The sequence below is a fragment of the Ambystoma mexicanum genome, chromosome 6p (assembly GCF_040938575.1).
Source record: "Ambystoma mexicanum isolate Mex_15411 chromosome 6p, UKY_AmexF1_1, whole genome shotgun sequence".
In the NCBI taxonomy this organism is placed as follows: domain Eukaryota; kingdom Metazoa; phylum Chordata; class Amphibia; order Caudata; family Ambystomatidae; genus Ambystoma; species Ambystoma mexicanum.
In genome coordinates this window covers 1,339,691,890-1,339,714,060 of record NC_090935.1, presented here as the reverse complement: position 1 = coordinate 1,339,714,060, position 22,171 = coordinate 1,339,691,890, and the positions used below count along the sequence as shown (strand labels likewise).

The 22,171-nt window shown below is 42.4% G+C and overlaps 1 protein-coding gene across 4 annotated transcripts in view; it reads right to left on the bottom strand.

The window, feature by feature from the left end:
* Positions 1–22,171, bottom strand: part of JAK2 (Janus kinase 2) — a 1,999,562-nt gene that overhangs the window by 1,641,113 nt on the left and 336,278 nt on the right. For all 4 annotated transcript variants that reach the window (XM_069626008.1, XM_069626007.1, XM_069626009.1 and 1 more), the window contains one exon: positions 6,054–6,191. The gene's annotated coding sequence lies outside the window, so the exon portion shown is untranslated. The remainder of the gene's footprint in view (positions 1–6,053; positions 6,192–22,171) is intronic.

Here is a 22,171-nt window from a genome sequence, read left to right as displayed (position 1 = left end):
AAGCCAAGAGTAGGGGGAGGGAGCTTGGAAGGGCAAGTGCAGGTTTGGGGGTGGGGAGAGTCAGAGGAGACCAAGTGCAGTGGGAGACTGGTCGACGAGGGCCTGGTGCCCTGTAATAATCTGAAGGAACCAGGCAGCCAGTCAAGTGGCAGAGGGGAACGTTAGCAGGGGAGAGGGAAGGAGGAATAGAAAAGGGGGGTCTTGAGAAGCTTCCAGAACTTAAGGAGATCCGGCTCAAGTCTGAGAGGGGCAGGGAGGCCATTCCTGAGGGAAGGCACCTGCAGAGGAGAGAGATCTACCACTGTTTGCTTGGGAAAGTGTCTGATCTGCAGAGAGATTGAGCTAGAATACCGAAGGGCTCTAGCAGGGAGGTATGTATTAAGGGAGAGAAAGGGAGAGAAAGGGAGTGAAGTGGGTCCCAGGCCCCAGAAAGCCTTGTGGATGATGCAGAGGGTCTTGAACTTGATCCTTACAGCAGCCGCGAGCCAGTGGAGGGATTTTAGGGCTGAAAACATGCAGTCCCTGGGCTTGAGGCCAAGGATAAATCTTGCAGTCCTATTCTGGATTATATGAAGGGGCGAAGAGGGGAAGTTAGGCAGATTGAGGAAGAGTCCGTTGCACTAGTTCAGCCTGGAGAGGAGCAAAGCTCTGGAGACTGAGTTTCTGGGGGAATGTGAGGAAAGGGAGAATGTCTGAGGAGGTGCAGCTGAAAGTGGGCCTTCTTGGTAATGTCTGTGATGTAAGGAGAGAGAGAAGTCAAAGATGACACCAAGGTCTTTTGCCTCCCAGGAGGGTGAAGGGAGAAGGGAGAAGGCCCATGGAGGACGGCTACAGTGTAGGACGGAAGGAGGGAGCTGGGGTCCCAAAGAGAAGGATCTCACTCTTACTGGCATTAAGGCAGAGATCGGTAGCAGTGCACCATGCCTGAATAGAAGGAAGTCAGGAATATGAGAGGGAGTTCAGACACGATTTTAGATCTTAAAACATAGTAGCAGAAACAGGGGTTAATATTTTGTGATAGGAACAGCATATTTCATTGCACTTGTACTTTCAGAGAACGCATCCCAGGTTCATATCTGATGACAAAAGAGGGTACACAGTTCGGTAGTTATACTAACTTTCAAGAAATTCCCTTCATTTTGGCAAGATAGTCCCACTAATCTAAGTGCCAGAGTTCAAGCCCACACAACAGTTGGGATGACCTTACCATTGTAAAATGTATGTAACAGGACTAATGAAAACTGACAGAACGTGGATTTCATGAGTTTCATTTGAGTAGCAAATAAGATAATTTTCTTCCGAAGTAGAGACGAAAGGTAAATTAGGGCTGTTAAAGATCTGAAAGCCAAAATATGCGCGACGAGTAATCGTCTCCACATTACTACCAAGTAGGGCCCACCTTAAACGTACTCTTCTTGAACATGAAAGTTGGAAGATTTTGTTTTACAGATGTTTAGCTCCAATTAATTATCCTTTAAATAAAGATTGAAAGAAACAAGCACATGCTGCGGGCATATGGACATATAATCAAAGAGAACTATGTTATCAGCACATGGAAGCCATTGAATACACAAATTACCTATCCAAGGGGGAAAAGCCTTAAACAGTGATCTATAAATGGATACAGGGGGCAAAAATGCACCGTCTCAGCCGCCTGTGTGTAGGAATTCTATCAGACCTTGCACCATATTCATTTAGTCATTTTCAAATGCAAGTATTCGAGTGAATGTAAAGAAGCATGTTCAATAGCTCCTGGGGCAGGCCCCAAGCTGCTAGTCTGGACCAAAGTGGAGTAAGGTTAGCAATCAAAAGCAGCTGACAGATCTATACTGGCTGCATATATGACTGGAGAGTTCTTAAACCAGGCTTGCTTCTGGAGGCTAGCAACTATGTAACCGTTAAGCTGAGTTCCTGCATGGCTCCTAAAGCCTGTCAAATTTTTCCAGCCTCCCCGACTCAAGAGGCCAGTTTCTCCAGTTCTTGTAGAATAGATGCACAGATCTTACTACTACCATCTAGCAAAGCAATAGGTAGATAGTTGGAAGGAATTGACAAATTGCCTTTTTTATAGATTGGAACTATGACAGGAGGGTGGAAAAGACCTGGAAGAAACTATTTGTTCAAACAGGGTAGCTGGAATAAACGCCCAGGATGTCGGGGAGCCCTTTAGAACAGAATTAAGCAAACCATCTGGGCCAGGAACACGCGAGTTGTTGGATTTATTGATGGTCTCAACTTACTCTCGGCCAACTGATAGAGATCAAGGGGAAATAAATTGTGCCTCTGCACGAAGGTCTGCACCCTAAGGGACTAGAAAGTTTGGAAAAAGGACTAATCCAAACATCTTCGGCTATTGAATTAATTTGGAAAAATTATGCATCAGCCAACTCCCTCTTCATTAGTTGCCAGAAAGCAGCACTTAGTTTACTTCTAAGAGTATACATCATGAACATAAGATCCCTAAGAATAGAAGAATAGGGAGTGTGTGAGTGCTAAACCAATTTATGTATTGTTGCTTTAAATGGGAATTTTCTTATATAATGAAATCTGTCAATCGGAGTATTCAATAAAACTTGTAACAGTTTTCTGGTTAGCTACAGAGTCATCGTACCTATGGCTTCTAATCACTTTTGGTTGTGTCTTGTAAAGGATCTCGGAGGAGAATCATTTTCAGAATAAACCTACTGAATTGTGTGGGAGATAAGTGAGATGTCTCAGAACAAGCTAGGGCTGCCAGAACATTCACTTCCCTGTAAAACTTGGAGATGTTCTTTTGGTGCCAAGAAATATGGTTGCATTTTGAGGAAACCACATATATTGTTGCACCTGGAGAGGACCCAAATTATTATTGTTATTGTTTTTATGGTATTTATTTAGCATGGACCTAGCTTCGAGAAGCAACAGCGTGCTTTACAGAGGTATACAACAATACACATGTAGAACGCAGCACTTTTCAGAGGCAACAACATAACAGATATAGAGCAGGGGTAAGGGGTAGGATACTGAGGAGGGGTGCACCTGTACAGGCTGGCGGGGAGGAGAAGAGCAGACAGCATCTAGCAAGTCAGATGGTGCACATACTAGAAGAACTATGGCTCCAATAATAGAAAGACCTGCCAAAATTCAACCTGAGCATACAGTGAAGGGCTACGAAATATAAAATAATGTACAATGTGTGTCACACTTCCTTTATATTATGTTATTGGAACCCTACATTTTTAGAATTGCGTTGGAGAAATTGTGGGGGAGCGGGAGTTTCTGTTGCCATCTGGTGGTCAGGTCCAACAATAACTTTTTTCTGGAAAGAGGTTCTGGGCCAATTTAAATCTTTTGTTGGCTTTGCCATTCCAAATAGTTCATTAATCTAGATATTGGGGTTGTAATGTGATAATCTTGAGGGTGTAAACTCTGGATATTGGGATTGTATTGCTCTATTGGCAACTCCTGCAAAGTTGACACTGCCTTGAAATTTGTAAAAGGGTCATCCCTGGCAATAGCTACAGAATGTATGGGGGACAATGCTTGCTAGAGCAAACAGCACTCCCAATTAATTTGTCTCATCCTCTTTTCCTAACGAGATGGAAACTCATCGCGGATTGCTTCACAAAATGGAATCTTAAAATGTTTGGTCCGCATGTTAAGGTTTTATAAACTTGAAGGAACAGAGAGAAATGTGAAGGGAGAGAGCAGGGAAAGAGGGATGAATTGTATTGAGTTAAGGTGGGCAGTATCTGGGTGGGAACACTATTCCATGGATCCGAGTACAAAGGTGAGGGGGCTCGATTTAGGATATAAAATTGGATTTGATGGGCTATTCTCTGAAAATGCATATAAAAGAATTTGAAAAAAGGTGTTCTTAAAAATGAAAATCTTAAAGGCAATTACAGTTTGCACAAAGGATCATATGTTGGTGTACAAACACAATGGCAAGAGTTGTGATCAAGTTGCTACATTGCAGACTTTGGAAGCAAGAGACCTAGAATCAGATCCATGCTTCCTACTACATTTAATCTTAGTTTCCCTAGTTGCCAAAATTGCAGTGCCAAACAGTGGTTAGCGATATGACAGACACTCTAGCAGCACAGCAAACTAAGGCTCCCATCTGAAGGCATGCCACTATACCCTCGACACAGTCCACTTGGAAACAGACCCGCACCCAATACCCAGGTACTTCTGAACTGCACAAAAGCACTGTAGCAATGTTATCTTGCATGTTCTTCACTAGCCATACCCACATACCTCTTTTTCATATCTGCCAGAGCACCTACTAACCATGCAAATGGCAGTAGTGTGTGGTATAAACCCCAATTACATTGAATAGAATGTTGCCCCCCATAACTGTTAATGAGATTTTCTTAAGCCTCACTCATAAAAATTACCATTTGAGTACAGCGTTTAATATTTGTACAACTGTTGAGTAATTTGATGACATGGGTTATATGATGTCTTATTTGATCATCAATGATTGCTATTTAGAGTGTTTAAGAACTCAATTCATGGCGTTAGATTGTATTGTACAATGTGTGTCAAATAGCCACATTTGCCATTTAAAAAGTAGTATCCTATGTGCACTACTATTTTAAAACAGCTTAACAAAGGATAACCGCAAGCCAGATATCCTGATTTCTCCAGAACCAAACTACCAGAAGTCAGGCAAAATAGTACACATTCTGGGGCAAATTAATCCCCAGAAACTACATTTCTAGACTTATAAATAATGTTCGACTCGCCCCCACGCCCCAGAATGGAATAGATTTAGTTTTGAATTTCACCTGCAAATACAGAATAGATTAGGCTTTAAAACAACAATATCTCACTTGGTATGCAATATGGATGCAGTCGGGGACACAGGGCATGCATTTATCAACACCATTGTTCCAATTTTCAAACTTTATTTCCCTGCAATGTCCTTATCTTTGTCCTCTCTGATTAATTTGGACAAATTGGATTTAGTTGGGTTAATTTTGTAACATCTGGTTTTGGGAGAACTAGCAGCGAATCCAGTCAGGCGGACATCATTTCTACAACAAACCCTCAGTTCAGGTGACTTCTTTGGAAATCAACGCGCAGGCTGGTCTTCCTTCTATGGGCTGTCCTGTGCGTGGGTGAATCCTCGCCTATGTTGTCAACTCCCTAGGTCCAGTTGGGTTCCTCAATCTTCATCTCCTTCTTTATGAATGCCCTAATCCAGTATGCATTACAATGTATATCTTATTAGCTCCACCTATGCCTTGTGACCGACGTATGGTTTCCCAGCCACATGATCAGAAAAGGTTTGAGGGAATAAACTACTCGTGTTGAAGACGCTAATTAGGTTTTTGGACATAACTATTTACTATCAGGTCGCAGATGCTGCACCTCCTTCCCCCCGCCCCCAAGACTGCAACGTTTGGGAAAGATTCATTAAAAAAATTTAAAAGCTACTAAGAAAACAAACAAAACTAAAAAAGCACTGTTGGCCTAGTCCCCATTCATTTTCCATAGACAAAAATGATCCATGTTTGCTCCACCACACAACCCAAACCGCTGAAAGGATTTGCACATGGTCCAAAGCAACTTGGACACGAAGCGTTGACTTGCGATTCTTTTTTATGGTTTGGGGTTATTTAGTCCAGTCGTTTTTGTATATTGGATGGAGTGGCGCAAAAAAATAAAACTATGGTAAAACAAAACCCTTGAAATAGATGGAAAAAAACTTTAGTTGAAGTGCAGTTAAGGCGAGTAAACCGAACGCAACAAAACCCTTGAAATTCAGCACCGGTTTAACAACTGCACTCCACCTTTTTTTTCTTGAAAAAACACACACACACCTCATATTCATGCATGCATACACAGACAAATGTATAAGAAAAAGGAAAAAGTAGGTAGTCAAATATATTTTCATAATTTCAAATTCGATAAACTTAATTGAGGTTTGTTCTTTTTTATTGCTTACCGAGTCTGGAAACAATCTGGCAAAAAAGTTAAGTCTAGAATATCAGTTTGGTAATTTAGACTCCTCGTTTTTGAAGCATGGTCATCACTTGAAAGCATCCAAACTACACGGTACTAACCTCCATGTAAATCCGTCCATTGGTGCACATGGTTAGCCAGGCAATGCAGGGTACAGTTGCAAACCAACTTAATCTCCTTTGTTATATCGGCAGCTGTGAGCCAATTTAATCAACCTCAATTGTTCTATCAGCGGTAACCTTAACAGAAAAGAAACATTGAGAGTTACACCATTAGCAAACAGAGCAGCTTTGTAAACTACCTACTAAAACAGAGCAACCAACACCTTTTAAAAACTGCAGTTTGGGAATGGAAAACCTTAGTAAAAAACCCCCATCAAATGAAAAACAAAAGAAGCACTTTTATACTTTGTTTTTACTTCAATCTACTAAAAAGAATAGCGCATTCAACATCTCACTTTCAATACGTTCTTCCCTATTTGAGGTAAAAAAAAAGTGCATCATAAGAAACTAAACAATGGAAAACACAAAGTAAATGTCAAACTCCTATGAATGACAATTGTAAATGGCACAAGAACAGTAAAATATGAATAGAATGTCATAGGTCAAGCGGATTTCAACCACTGGGAAGTCTAAAAATTGATTAACAGCTAACATATAAAACACATCAATTGTAATGCGTGTGTGCGTTAGCAGCGCCAATGCAGAACTTATCCAGGCCATGCATCGATTAAGAAATACCTCTGCAACACTGCAGCTAAAACATGCAGCAAAAAAACATTTGCACAACCATCTCCTAATACACCATCTTAAAATACATTGTCACTTTAAAAACAGGATTTACATCTATAAAGTATCTAAACAAAAACGACTGACCTAGCAGAAGAAGCGCAATTAGCACAAACATATGCGTCGGATACTTGTAACATAATGACTAAAATATACACATCTATGATCAAGCATAACTGACTTTATTCACAAGTATTCACGGGCAAAGAAAAATTAGCTGAATCAATCAACATGCACACAGCCGGAAGAACCAGAGAATGCGCAGCGTATCTGCCCTTTCCTAAACAAGATATGAACAGGTCTCCATTGAAAGAAAAGCGTGGGGAATAGGAGAGAGGCGTTCAAATACCTAAAAAAAAGAAAGCATGCAGCCAAACTACTGTGAGACACTGGAGTAATCGCAAAACGCACTTTTCATAAGTACATATAAAGTATGAACAATGTCCCCAGCAAATTGGAAACAGCACAGACAGACATTTTGAAAAGCGCTAGGCTATATATTGGGAGACGTCAGCACTCGGTAAGGTAGATGGTGAGCGGTGGGGGTGGTGGAGTGAGTCAAGGCTGCTGCTGTCGTTCCAAGTTGACCTCCTCTCGTCTGCAACACAATGATATGCTGCCTACCATGCATACAAATAGGCTTGATCCAGAACACAAAACAGGGTTGACATTCTGGACCAACTCACTTTCCCGTTCACAGTCTCCCAATGGCCTCAAAGGCACAGATGAATGGGAGTAATAATTTGAAGAGAGTTCTAGTCTGTAGTGGTGGGGTCAAACAAAGTACTGCCGCTCATTGGTGGGGTCAAACAAAGTACTGCCGCTCATTGGTGGGGTCAAACAAAGTAATGCCGCTCATTGGTGGGGTCAAACAAAGTACTGCCGCTCATGTATCCAAGGTTATCACCAAACTGAAGCATTGGGAAAAAAACTTGTTGAATACTAGTTCATTCCTCCGCGACTTTTTTGCAGATTGTCTTCTCTCGACACGACTTGTTCTTCGATAAAAATAGCAACTCTCTTGCAAAGCACATTAACCGACGCACACGGCTTCACGTCGGCGGCAGCGCCGAGCCCAGTTCGCTTTCTCTGCTCGACCACACGCCGGCCAAATGCCACTTTATCTTTGGCACCTGTGGCTCGGCGCCATGCGTGTGGTTTCCACAGATGTAAACCGTACCAACAGGCGTTGCCGTCTGCGTATGCGTTTATCTTCTCGCCTGTCTCCGTAGCCACAGCCACTGGGTTGTCGGAGGAGTAGCCCGCAACAGCCGTGCCCCTTGCACACAAAATAGGGGTTTCCCCGAAAACCGGCCTGAAAGAACCGCAACGTATTGGTTTAAGAAGTACGCCAGAGGAATGGTGTTCAGCCAAAACCTGCATTGTGAACTTGCTTTTTTGCGTTGCCAGATATTGCCAGCACATGGCAGATTTTGACAACGCGTATATTATGTTGTATTTGCCAGGCACTCGCATCATGTCATACATTTACAACATATTCCAAGGCACGCTCACGGTCTGCAAGAAATTGTCATCATATGCTAAGTATTTGCAACATGTCGGAGACTAGCATCATGTGCTAGGCATTCCCGTCACATGACAAGGTACGCAACATATACCATGGGTAACCATCGAGTGCCAGAATTTCCAACAAATGGTTAAGGCTCACACCACATGCCCACCAACACCCAGAGTATGCACCTTGCCAGAGTTAACTAAGAGATCAACATTTTCAAATGTTATTCCATCTGTAGAGGAGAGATTTTAGTAATTCCCACACTAAACTCATACGTATTCAGGGGGACTTTAGCAGAGGACAAGCTGAAGCGGAGTACTTTCAGACACTGATCAAGCAATGGATAATACATTTTTATATAGTGCTACACACCCACAGGTCTCAGAGCGCTCACATAACGGAAGACATTATTATCCCACACAGTGGTACTCATTTTATCGACCTCGGAAGGATAAAGGGCTGAGTTGACCCTGCCAGCATTCGAACCTGCCACAGCAGGCTGCACACAGATATTAGGGGCGAGCGCTTAGATCGCTGTGCTATGAAGATGGCTTCTCTAAATCTTTGAAACCTCCCAAGAACTGAAGTTCTGTCCTAATATATCTCTGGTCCAGAGTGCAGGTTTACATGAAAAATATGCGGGTCTAAACCATTTCACTTCCCCTTGCAAACCCATCTGCCTTTTTATGGGCAACTAAGGTCAGTAAGCAAGATCAAAACCCTAAAACGACTGACCACAGATTTACCTCCTGAAGCTCATGTTGACTGGGGAATGCACAGGGCTTTAAGTGGGATAACAAAATCGAGTGGGGGGCCCTCATTTAGGGGTATAGCTTGTGGGATGGCCGTTGCCTAAAAAAGTATGCAAACCGTAAGATATGCACAGAAATATATATATAAATGTTTTATATTTATGTGTGTACCTTACTATGGTTGGTGTACTATACAGGCCATCTTTTCTAAAGATAGAAATATGTAACATATGTCTATAAAAGCTGGCTTGAAAAGTACACAAACCATAGTAAGGTAGACACAAATATATAAAATTTATATATATTTCTGTGCATACCTTACGGTTTGCGTACTTTTCAAGCCATCTTTTTAAAACATTTCTAGGTTTATAAAAGATGGCTTGAAAAGTACACAATTCAATCCATCTTTTATAAAGCTTTCCCGACACACAAAGCCCGAGGCGTATTTGTCCGTTGGCAAAGCTTTATAAAAGATGGCTTGAATTGTGTACTTTTCAAGCCATCTTTTATAAACCTTGAAATAAGTCAAGGAATCCCCAGGTTCGCCGAGGTTTAAAGACGCCTCGGCGACCTGGGAAAACAAAGGGATAGTAACTCCCTCTGGTGACCACTGGCGCACTGTGGCTGGTTGGCACTTCTGTCAGCTTTCCTGACTTAATGGTGGGCACATCTCCCGTCGCGGCTGCGGTCGGATAATCTTTCCCGTCGATGTTGTGGTGGGACTGGGGGGGCTCACCCGCACTTTTGGGAGACCACCGGGCCCCAGCCCACTTAAAGCACTGGGAATGCATCCATGTAGAGCCTTTCTCACAAGCTTTTAGCCTTTTAGTGCTGTAGCCATTTGGTGGCCCACCTGGCCAACAATAAAACAATCAGAGCATATTCCATTAATGGTCTTTGGTGGTGACTGCTAGACACACTCACTGATGGTTTTGCTTCTCACATTCAAAACTCAGTGGCGTAACCGGGTCATGAGTGCCAAGACTTATTTTCATTTCATCGGCCATTCAGACCACACATTAGCTGTGATCTCACCTGTTCCTGGCAACTGACCAGGGTGCATACTTGCATGTTTGAACCTCAAAAAGATTGTTAAATATGTTTTGGGGAACACAACAACAAAAATAAATGGGTATCTATTTTGTAGATTAGTGAAAATAGAAAGCCACATACCTTCAAAACGGTAAATTAAATTTAATTGCAAAAAATACAATAAGGTTTATGAACTGTGTTGGCAAGAGAAACAGTCACGTTAATGAGTAATAATACAGCTTGTAGAAAGGCTCTCATTAAAAGATTATTTTCAAATGAAAATACTGCACATGGTAATTAGCGTCATCACGTTTAAAATCTGCATCATATTTTTTATTAATTTATTAAACAATTGTATGGTGCTAGTGTTTCCAGGCACGACAAGACAAAGGGGGGGGAGGGGGAGGGAGAGGAGAAAAGAAAATAACAGTAACGGGTCTTACTAGGCCTTGTGACATTCGGATCGTGCAAGTGCAGTAACAGGAAGTGCAGGGAGAGGGGAAGAGGGACAAGTGCAGGGAAGAAGTGCAGGGGAGAGAGGGGCCCAAGGGCTGGGCAAGTGCTAAAAGAGACCCAGGAGGGCAGGTGATCAAGGAAACAAGGGATGTGGGTAAACTAGTGCAAAGGAAGGGGGAGGACCAGACGCAGTAGGCTAGTCAGGGAAGGGTGCCCAGGGGAAATTGCTAGTAAGGGGAGAGTGGGAAGACTGGTTGAAGGAGGGCCTGGCCCCCAGTAAGACTCATGAGGGCTACAGGCAATCAGATATCTAATCAGGTGAAGCCAGCAAAGGGGGGGGCAGAGGGGAGGAGGAGTAGTAAAGGAGGGTTTTGAGAAGCTTCCGGAACTTAAGGAGATCGGCTCAAAACGGAGAGGGGCAGGGAGGCAGTTCCAGAGGGAGGATCCTGCCGAGGAAAGATCTACCCCCACTCTCTGCTTGGAGAAACGTCTGACCTCCAGAGAGTTAGAGCTAGAAGACCTAAGGACTCTAGCAGGGAGGTATTTAGGGAGAGCACGATGGATGATGTAGTGATATCCCCGGCCCCAGAAAGCCTTGTGGATTATGCAAAGTGCCTTCATATTGAAAAGTATGCTGGATATAGGCACTGAAAAAGTTATCCTCCATGATTGTGTTGCTAAATGAAAGTGTGTGAGCGCGAGAGGAGTGAAAAATGGCTACACCATTTTTGTGCGTCGAAGGTACACCAAAAAACACAAAAAAACCATACATGTTCCACATCATAGGATGCCTGTTCACTGAAATCCATCACAGCAGAGCTTAAAACCAAAATGAACATCTTACATGAAGCGACCCCAATAATAAAAAGTGATGCAAATAGTAACTGAGTCCCAAAGAAACCTTGGGGTTTGACTCTCCAGTTAGGCTCAAGTGCCCGTTTGCAACTTTCATGTTATGTCACATATGGCTAAAGAAATACTCTAATGCTCATACGGTTCAAGGGTTTTTGTTTAATTTCTCAGGGCCCAATGGATTTTTCCCCCTCTTGTCTAGGAAGCTACCTAGCTCAGGCATACCTACTCCCCAGATTAGTATTTACCAAATATCCCCCCCCCCCCCCACTGTCTATATTCTGTCTTATAAAAGGGAGACGACCTAAAGGCAAAATGCTGAATCTATCTAGCCTCCATCTGGGACTTTCTAGAAAATTTCTACACTGTCCAGTGGTTAGTTATCTATAAAGGGATCTTTGATTAGGTCTTCCGGCCGCTCTGTGAGATTCGGTTGTTTTTCTACCATGCCCACATTATTCTCTCCCTTCCGGACTCCTGCTTGCTACTCTCTTCTTTTAGACTTCACCTGCCTTCTCTATTCCTTGCATCTTCTGCATGTGCCGCTCCAAAGACTGTCATTCCTTTCTAGTCTGCCTTTCACCCTTTGATGTTACTTATTCCTCCACAACACTACTACTCCCTCCTCCACACTACTGCTCCACCACACCTTTTACTCAAAGACCATGCTTTCACTCACATAAGTACTTCAAATTCACTCCCTCTCCTAAACACACTTGCCACTCTTTCATGCATGTTCATAACGCAGTACCACTTGCACTCACTAACCAATGCCTCGCCTGCTCCACAAGTCACCTCCACTCCACCATCCTTCCTCCAGTCGGTCTCTTGGTCTGCCACCTCTTCCTCTCGGACATCACCAGAAAAACCCACAAATTCCTGCTTCCTGGGGCTGCTTTTAATTCCCTACCCATCTTCTGGTTCGTCTGCTATACCTAGCTACTCTGGCTCCATCTTCCCACCCAGGAGGTGTTACATACAAGAGTGTTTTCATATTGCGCCTTAATTCCAGCCCCCTTTCTCTGCATGGGGCCACCATGGACCAACAACAACGTTCTTACAGCATCCCAGGTCGTGTTAGGGGGTGTGGCGTGGCCAACCCTATTCCAATCTTTGGATTTGGGGAGTGGGGAGTGTCTAGGGAAGCCATCCTAGACTCATCAGTCAGGCTGAGGCTTGCATGCGATACGCGGCTTCAGATACTGCCAAATAGGAGCTTCGGACCCTGCCGCTGTTGCTTCACTTCCCATGGCGCAGTTTGTATGCCGCTCATATAAGCTTTTGGATGTGGAAGCCAGGTCTCCACCTCACATCAATCAGCAAAATCCATCCTTACTTGGCTTGCAGCCGTGCACCTGCCTCACCCCCTCAAGGCAACCCACCACGCCGCAGACCTCATTACAGAAGCCCACAAATTCGACCATCTCTCTCATACACTGGGCGTGGTTCACTGGCTCCACCTCTCTGCCAAGATCATATAGTAAAAAATGCATGCATCACCGACCAAACTGACACCAAAATATTTGGTGGCTGAACTGCACACCTAGGGAGGCTCTCCTGCCTCACCTATCAAAACTATCAAGAGGCTGGAGGCTAGGCAAGCCTGCAATGAAAAGAATCACAACAAGTCCCTTTTCTGCCATGCCTAGACCGTCTGGAATTTCAAACCAGGGATTATTAGGCTTAAATTCCCCACCATCCTACAGATCCACTTCAAAGAAGCTTTTTACAAAACCTGCTGACAATTAAAATCTGTCCCTCTGTCCACAAAGAAATGCCAAGCCCAATGCTTGTACCCTCCTGGAGTAAAGCAATCTGCTGCTCTGGAGATAGAGTCTCACTATAAGCAAAGAAATCAGTTTACGTAATAAATATCATCTGGCATACAGGTTAAACTTGTCTCACAGCTAACTGTCAAACAGGCTGACTTGCAGCGAACTGCTGTAACTTGGCACAACTTCAATTGAAAGCTTAAGGATTTAGTGACAAAGGAACATTTAATAGGACTCACATAAAAGGAATCTTGCCATTCTAGGGGGAATATCCACACTTCAGTAGAGTTCAGTAGAGTTGATCAAGGTAAGGATGGATCTTTGGGGGCTGTGGTGAAACTGCGCTACAATTTTTTTTTAAAGAATTGGTTAAGTGGCAACCGCTACTGAGCTCATGGTAGTCTTCTAATGGAAACCTCAGCCATGCTCCATAAACCATCCTCAATGGTGTACAAGCTATGTATACTTAAGGCAGAGTGTACAGAAATCAAGTTGCAAGCTACTAGCCAGCCAAAAAAATTCACTTATCACCTCAATTTTATACATACACAGCACACTATTTCTTACTTACCATGAATCAAATATCACTAGCCAATGGCTAGCAGCGAGTGCACATTCTGCACCCCAACTTAAGACAATGCGCCACCTGAGATCAGTAAAGCACTAAGAAAAGACAATTGCCTTTGGAAAAATCTTGTAAAAGACACAAGTTAGTCACAAACCTTTGCAACGCTTCACTTGGTAACAGATGGATTGTAGGCTGTTAATAACAAACGATATCAAAGCTAAGGTGTTCCCTCTATTACTTTTCTATGATATGCACAGTTTAAAAGACTTAACGTAACATATATGAACACCATTTTTATCATGTGCTTCGTGTAGCCAGACACATGAACGGTAAACAATGCATAGTTTGCACTAAGTGCAAAGCAAAGGCAGGCACACATATGGACATACATCAGACGAAGGTCTTATTATGCGTCGGCGCCCTTCCTGTAAGTCTTTCCTATGCTACCTTAACATATTTCACACAAACGGTTAGCACTGCAGTGGTCTGCCAGCACAGAGGCTTGTCCACAGATTGTAATATGGTGGGGGCACAATTGACCAAAGGAATGACTGACAACTCAGCATTTTGTTTGAAGGTCATCAGCGAAGCCGACGCACAAACCCACTACTGCTAGACGGATAAACAGGCAAGACAAGTTTACCACTGGCAAATATGGGAACAATCAATGAAATTGCAGCCTAAAAAAGGTCAAAAATGCCTTTTCATGAAAGAAAAAAAACATTCTACAACTCTTTGGGGAGACTTTTGCAAATGTAACTTTCATAGGAATGGATGAGAAAAATGTGGCAATACATTTAGATTGACATTCCTCCAACCATGCTAAGGGCAGTGCTACTAACGAAGTACACACGGGAGGGAGTTGATAAGAAACACATACACTTTAAAATGTAGAAGACTTGCAAGATTAAACACATCTCATCAACCCAGCCCAGCGTATTAGACGAGTAGCAAAACCAACCCGTCTATCCAATTCAGTAGAAGGTTTTTCAGTTAGAATGTCAGATTGGTTGCATTTCTTCAGCATACTAGATCCTTGGAATCACTTGCCACTAGTTACCAATGCCCACTGAAATCAGAGTATTTTTAGTTTGGGCCTAAAGATGGACGTAAAATCCAAACAACGGTTGTTAAATGGTAGAGTCTCACATCCTTGCAACTTCAAACATGCGAGCCCCTTTAGAGGCAAGCTTGAACATAGGAACACTGAAAAGTAGTGGATTGGAACGCCTCAACGTATGTACATTAACTATTTTCAAAATGTATCAGCAGAGCTGAATTCACCCCCTTGGGCGTGAAAACGGCTAACTTAGAGTGCACCTTTCTAGCATCGCGACGTGAGTTGAATGATCTTCTGACCCAATCAGGCAGCCTTCTGGGCCAGAACAAAAGCCACACCCAATTAAGACTGACACATTCTGTGCATGCTGTAATTTGGTCAAAAAATGTGCCTGCAGCCCAGCACAAAGCTCTGGTGATGTACATGTTAGGGTCAGCAAATAAAGATTTTTTATTTTTTAAGGTTCTCAAATAAAATCAAAAAACCTGTACAACCACTGTTAACGAGATGCCAATGATCAGATCAAAGTGAAAGCTGAATTTTTTATACTTCGTTACTCTAAGTAGCAATCTGGTTAAGTAAAGGCGGAATTAGGTAACCATGCACATCGTAATTTTTCCTCAGAATACAATAAATTCAGTCTTTAAATAAATCAACTAAGCACAATTCTATTCCATCAATGACTAAACGGCATAAATCTAATCCACACATTCTTGGAATTTCCCTACTGTGCTGGACACTTTAAAAAAGGCAACCTTAGTCGAGGAAGAACAAAATGGGCCCCTTGTACCCAGGGCAGTTCTTTGTAAAAAAAAAAAAAAATAATAATAAATGATTTGAACCAGCTCAGTATTGGATGGCCATTAGGACTTCTAAAAGATAGTTTATGAAGACGGTAGTCTATAGTATAAAATGCAGTCATAAGGTCCACCATGAACTCTTATGCTTTCATTCTGCGCAGCCAAAGTGCCTTTCAAGAGAGAGACAGTCGCTGTAGTCAAAAAGGCTGAGCAAATTCTATTCACACTGATGGAAGAGGCGGAAGTGAATCGCCATGTTGGCGAAGGGCCAGTAATTAGAAAGTAGAGTGCCAAATGTTTTTGTTTTAGCATGGGTATTATGGACCCTTCCTTAAGGAAAGGGGACCGGGCCATCAGCAAAACGAAGACTAATGAGATGCAAGATACTAGAGGCAAAACAGGCTGGGAGTTGTTGAAGAAGCCAAATGGGTGGAGAATCAGTGTTACCAGGTGTGAGTTGGCAAATGGCTTTGAAATAAAAGTTAAATGTACTTGCTCCAACTGAAATGGAGCAATGCTCTTGTCCGGGTGAACATTTTAGTAGTGGGTACGTATATATGTCCATTATTTAATGTACTGTAGGAGATTGACTAGATGAAAAAATATACCTCGTCCAGCAAAGAAGCTTAGTCCGAAGGGACATTGAAGGGGGTCGGCCGTGGATGGGATGGCTTTCAAGACAGAATAAACTGCAACCCAAAAAGATGTTCCTGCCATTAAAAAAAGACTGAAATCGGGCTCTCTAAAGATGTATATGTTGCATGAGATTTCAGGTGCTTTACGGATATGCAGTTCAAAACCACAAACCCTTTATCAAATTCACACAACTGGCAATGAAACATAGATGTAAGAAACAGAAGCTTGCTGTGGTTCAAGATGTGCCACGTAATCAGAACAAGGTTGGCACCCAGCTTTATGCAAACTAAGAAACGTTTACGGAAATGCATCTTTCAATCAGGTTCTAGGCCAATACTGGGCATCAGGAAGGAAGAACTAGGTTACTTTTCCCCAGAAGAGGGAAATTCATTTTTAATGATTTATATTATGATGCACGGTTTATAACCCGGCAACATTGCCTAGCCATAAAGCCTCTCAAACATCTGAAAAGCAGCCATTATTTGCTCCGAGGTGTTGATTTCAATGTGGCTTCTATAATAATCCATCAGAGCTTCGAGAGAAGCCTTTTCTTTCGGGGCACGGGGATTAGTTCCTTAATGATTCAATTTAAATTAACTTTCAGGTTTACTTGGCAAACACAAACGTCCATAAAGAGAGCAAGAATGGACGGATCTTTTATTGAAATTCAATAAAGGCTCCAACTACCATTGTCCAATAATGCAAGGAACCCATGTCCTACCGCATGCAAGAGCATACTATTCATATAGAAAAGGGCACTTCTGCATCAGCAGAAGCCTCAAAAATTATAAGAAAACATTGGAGAAAAAGTTTATTTTCATTGAAAATGTACCAACTCGAAACAGTAAAGGGCATGTAAATGACCATAATGGTAAAAGAGCGACCCTTCTCAAGCATTACTGGGTGCGAAAGAAATAATCGCCAAGCCATTCTTCCAAGTCAAAGAGGTATTTTTTCCCTTCAGAATAAACGAACTTCTGCAAATCTGCCGATTTACCATGCTCTGAATAATTGGTCACTTTATTCCCACGATTTTGAAAATGTCTTGCCTTAGTCAAGATAGAAGAATGAAGCAGTAAAAAGCCTCGCGAGAGCAGCCGTTTTATGGAGCTTTTGAAAATATAGAAGGAACACATCGGCAAGAGATTTAAAAACAAGTACTGGCAATGGCAACAGTTTGGACTTCTGCGTAGGCAAGGTAAAGGGCCTTGCCAGGCACTGCCGTACCGGCATTAACGGGCCATTAAAGGTAGCAGGTGCAAGTACCCCGATATCTAATTGCTGGGTCAGGCAAATGCCTAATACTTCTACAAAAGCAAAAACTGTTGGCTTTCCCAATGCTTGTATGCAACAGAACTGCAGTGAAGGACACGCAGAGAAAATATAAATCCAGTGGCTGGAGGCAGATCTTGTTTAGACATTTTTATTACACCATTAGCTGTTACAGCTCCAATAAATATAACATAAAACAGACGGTAGTTATTTTATTAAACATAAGTTATTCCTGGGTCTAAATTCCTGTCGATAGTTCTCTGGGGCTGTGTTCGGATATCTCATGTCCCCAATTGTGTGGCACCATCATCCCTAGATTAGCGATGGTGTACCTACCGCCTGCAAAGGGGTGTGGAGATTCTTGCCCTAAGCTCTCTCACTACTTTCCTAAAATTAAATACTTATGTGCACATTTCTTGGTGGTCGGTTCTCTTCTTTATTTTTACCGCCCCGAGTCTATGTGTCTTATATTAAAAAGAACTGGTGAGGCCTAGTGGCCGGATACAGCTTCAAAATTGTTGTTGTGAAGCACAATTAGTCGCGCCTGCAATATGAGTTGAAACGAACCGGTAGGTTTAATGATGATATGTTTGGTCTCAAATAAATTGCATGATTGCGAGTTCACATGTATCACTGCTAAGTAGCCGACCGATACGCTGCAAATGCTGTCCAGTTAATTGTGCAGCCTTACTGTATACATTTACCATACAGTATACTGACAGGCAGAAATCTCGTAAATAATGACTTCGCCACCTCTAAGAGCACATGCTTATAACCTTTGTGGGAGAACATTACTTAACCTATTACAACATCTGAATTCACCAGAGTGTTTATGTCACTTATACGCCTCGAGGACGACCCAGCAGGGTTGAAACACGTGTTGGCGTCTTTCCAGTCTTTCTAGACTCTTATGAATATATCTTTGGTTTTTCTTTAGATATTTTTCGGTTATTTCAGTCATTTAGGAATCTGTATATGAGATTGTAAATACTACCATCATGCACACGCTCACCCCTCATCATGTACTCACTCATTAGACACAACACAAGCATTGATGCATACATACACATTTAAATTAACATAACTGTCAGATGGAAACAGTGTTTCCTTTTAATTGTTCAAGCCTGCCCAGGAGCACTCCCTCAGCTTGCTCCTCGGGTCCTCCATAATGGGAGAGGGTGCTTGTGGGTTAGCCCCCCTCGCCCATTAAGGAGGAGCTGCCATTGGTACACCCTCAATCTATGCACATGGTCAGCGTGGCTTGAGCTGAAATACTGTTAGTTATGTACATGAACTACACTGTTGGTAATGCAGTGTTTTTGAGTACATTAAGGGGTCCATAGACACGTTCGTCAGAAGGATATCTGGGTAGCTCAACAGGTTCAGTGCAGTTGCTGAGATTTTATGATATATGATATGATAAAGCATATATTTAAAACTGGTTGTTAATCGTATGACTTTTTGCAATTCCGTATAAAATAACAAGTGCTATAAAAATGTTTTCGACTATGGTATGGGTTGGTCGCTTGTTTATACTCTGGGTGGGCATGGGGATATTTCTGCCCCTGTAGTGAAAATCCATAAACGCACAGTTTAATTTCCTAATAACTGCTATCAGCACAATTGAAACATGTATTTGTGATAATGCAGTTTGACAAGCATATAACATCTTCATAAATGTAATGTTTCCTGTGATAAAACACAAAAGAAGGGGCACAGAAACCACATGGTATTTTGTGGTAGACAAAAAAGGAAACTCATTTTAAAGAAAACGAGTGAATGCAAGCTCAAGAAGCATTTTTCAGTTTGAAAATGTCTTGTTGTTTACTATGCAAGTGTAAGATGCACATTTGGAAAACAATAGTGTGTGCAGCGTGTAGGAAGTCTGCTTTTGACAGTGATGGCCCAGTGATTCCTGTGGTGTCCCTTTTAGGCCACAAGAAAGAAGACAGGCCAAGCAAATAGTACCTGCAAATGCACGGATGACGGCTGGGCAAAGGAGCACATTTAAAACTCCTGGAAAAATGTCATTCCCAGCCAGGATTTATTTGGGGGTGTTGGGGGAGTCCTGGGTGTTCGGGGAGTCCTGGGGAGGCCACTAACATAGAGGGGAGCATCAAATAGGGGGGGGGAATTGCCCCCACCCTCCTCTAGGGACGCCTATTCATGTATGGCATGTTCACAACTCACACGGCAGCACCGTTCTAAGGTACGCAAGCATTTAGACCCTTGTCATTGCCAGTGCATTTGTAGGAAAAAGGTTAGAACACGTGCCTTCAGATGAAGCGAGTAGCTAAAAAGCCTAGGTTGAAGACTACGTTTCTATGTGGAATTTTCAAAATTAACCAATTTCACAATTGCAAAATTGATCAGTTTTCCCTCTATGTCCCCCGACTTCAGGCATCCCTCTCATGACCCTTCGGGGGACACACCCGAAACCCTGCCATTTCTTCAGTCCACTTGTGTCACAGTTTGTCAAATCCAGGGACACAACATAAACTCACCAACTGCCTTCTGTGCTCCACTTCCACTTCCTACTCTGCAAGCCAAACCATGGCGTTGTGGGATATATTAACCAACTCAACGGCATTCACCACATCACCAAGATGCATTTGCGCAAGAAACAGCAACCCTGCAGGCTGGCTCCTCTGCACACCAGGACCTCAAAACTGCATTTTGGCGCAACAAAAAGATGAGCGCACCATCCTGCCTAGCACTCTTCAGGCAAGGTGGCACAAGGGGACACATTGAAAAAGTATGCCAGTGTGTTCTGAAACATATAAAAGGAATCAAGTGAAAAAGCAGCCTTGCTTTGCTGTAAAAGCCAAAATCCCCTTCAAAATGAAACATTTTGACCCTTTCAAAATGCTGCTTTGACGCTAATTCCATCTGTGCATTCAGAAACCACTGTGATTAAAAAGGCCCCGTCATGGCCAGGACATTTCACGGTGCTTCACCAAAACCAGGCATAATTTGTGAGTGCCAGACCCAGTCAAACCAACTCTGAGAGAAATCAATAAGCAACTTCACTTTCACTCGCACAGCAACACGCGTTTATTTCTTTCCAAAAAGTATCCAGGCTCAGCAGTTCAAAGAGACTAACTCTCTGAGCCAGGTCAAGTGTCAATGTATCTATGCTTTAGATAAAACTCCTACAACTCCTACATTCAAGGAAATGGCTACAGGTACAAATACAGTGTGAGCATCTAAGGGAGCTGCCAAACCAAATTTAAAGAAAGAAACGCTCGCAGTTTTTAAACACATGTGGAAAAATGGGCTTTGCTGACTGACGAGAAAAAATGGACTGTTTAAAAATAAATTGTGAATGAAAGCCTGCTTACTTAGCAATGTAAAGAGATTATGATATTGGTGATACACACATAGGCTATCTTCTTTCACAGGTTTGTTTTAATTCAGGACCCAAAATAAGAAATTAAAAAGTTTAAAACACATGGGCTGGATTTGCAAGCTCTCAGAAAAAACACAGTCATTCCAGTTGCCAGCCATGAAACTTCCCCTAAGAAGGGAGATACACCATAAATCCAGGACACGTAAGTGATAATTGCCAGCTTGAAGAACTTTGAATGGGCCAGGACAAAGAAAGTTCACATGCTCGTCAGACATTCATCTGTGCTCCAGGCTGGGACAATAGAAGTCCTGGGACACTAACCCTTTAAGTGTAAGGGGCAATAAAACCTTCAATTAAGATGAGAAACTCCCACCTTGCCTTAAAGGAAATGACAGTTGGCAGCAGTTGAAGTTAAAGAAAGAAATTGACCCAATAAAGGAACTGCCATTTGTTCACAAAGTCTATTTTATAAAAAAAACTTTAAAGACTTTTTATCTCTGCAGCAAGAATTAGTAAAAATGTAAAAAGTTCGCAGTTTCAAATATAATTCTATGGTCTTTCTTGTAAGATTTGGTAGAACTCATTGAAGTTATAAAATATGACCGATTACAAGGAAAGTATTAATGTCGCAAACATAACATTTTGAACATACATCCCTGGGGATAATTCGCATCTGTGTACAAAAGTATGGAATTTTAGGCCAAATCTTTCATGTTTAAAATGACCAAAATGTATCAAAGGTGAAACAAGGTCGCACAGACTGGAGGATTGGACCGATATGTGCTGCACATAATATATAACCTGTGTGTATAATTTGCCAAGAGATTGCAATGGTGTAAATGTATGTTTTTGGCAAAATCAGATTTTCAGTAAAGTAAATATGGGAGTTTTTGGACATTGTATAACTCACCTCATAAACCTGACATCATTCCCTTAGAAATCCAACCATTTGAGAGAAAGTCGGATACTAGCACCCCTGCCCAATCCAAGTAGTTTAAGGGCGTGCATATTTAACCATGCCCAGCCTATACTTTGATGATGTCATTTTACACTATAAATAAGGGTCTCTGACAAGATTCTAGAGACACACACACTCTTCCTGATTTCCTGCGCTGCGTTCCTGTACCCGTATGTCATGATTACTAACCAGGGGGTCTCCTTTAAAACTTTACCCCCTTTTGGGGCAAGAACAGGCAGTTGGGGAGATCAGGTAGGAGCCAAGTGGGTAGAAGCCTGGCATTCAAGACACTCACAGCAGTCACTCAGAGTAAACGCTCCTATCTCTTAGGGTAACCTCATACTTGTTTCATGGTATTTACATCACTTCCTGCCACTCCAATATGGACAATGAGGGACATCCTGGCAT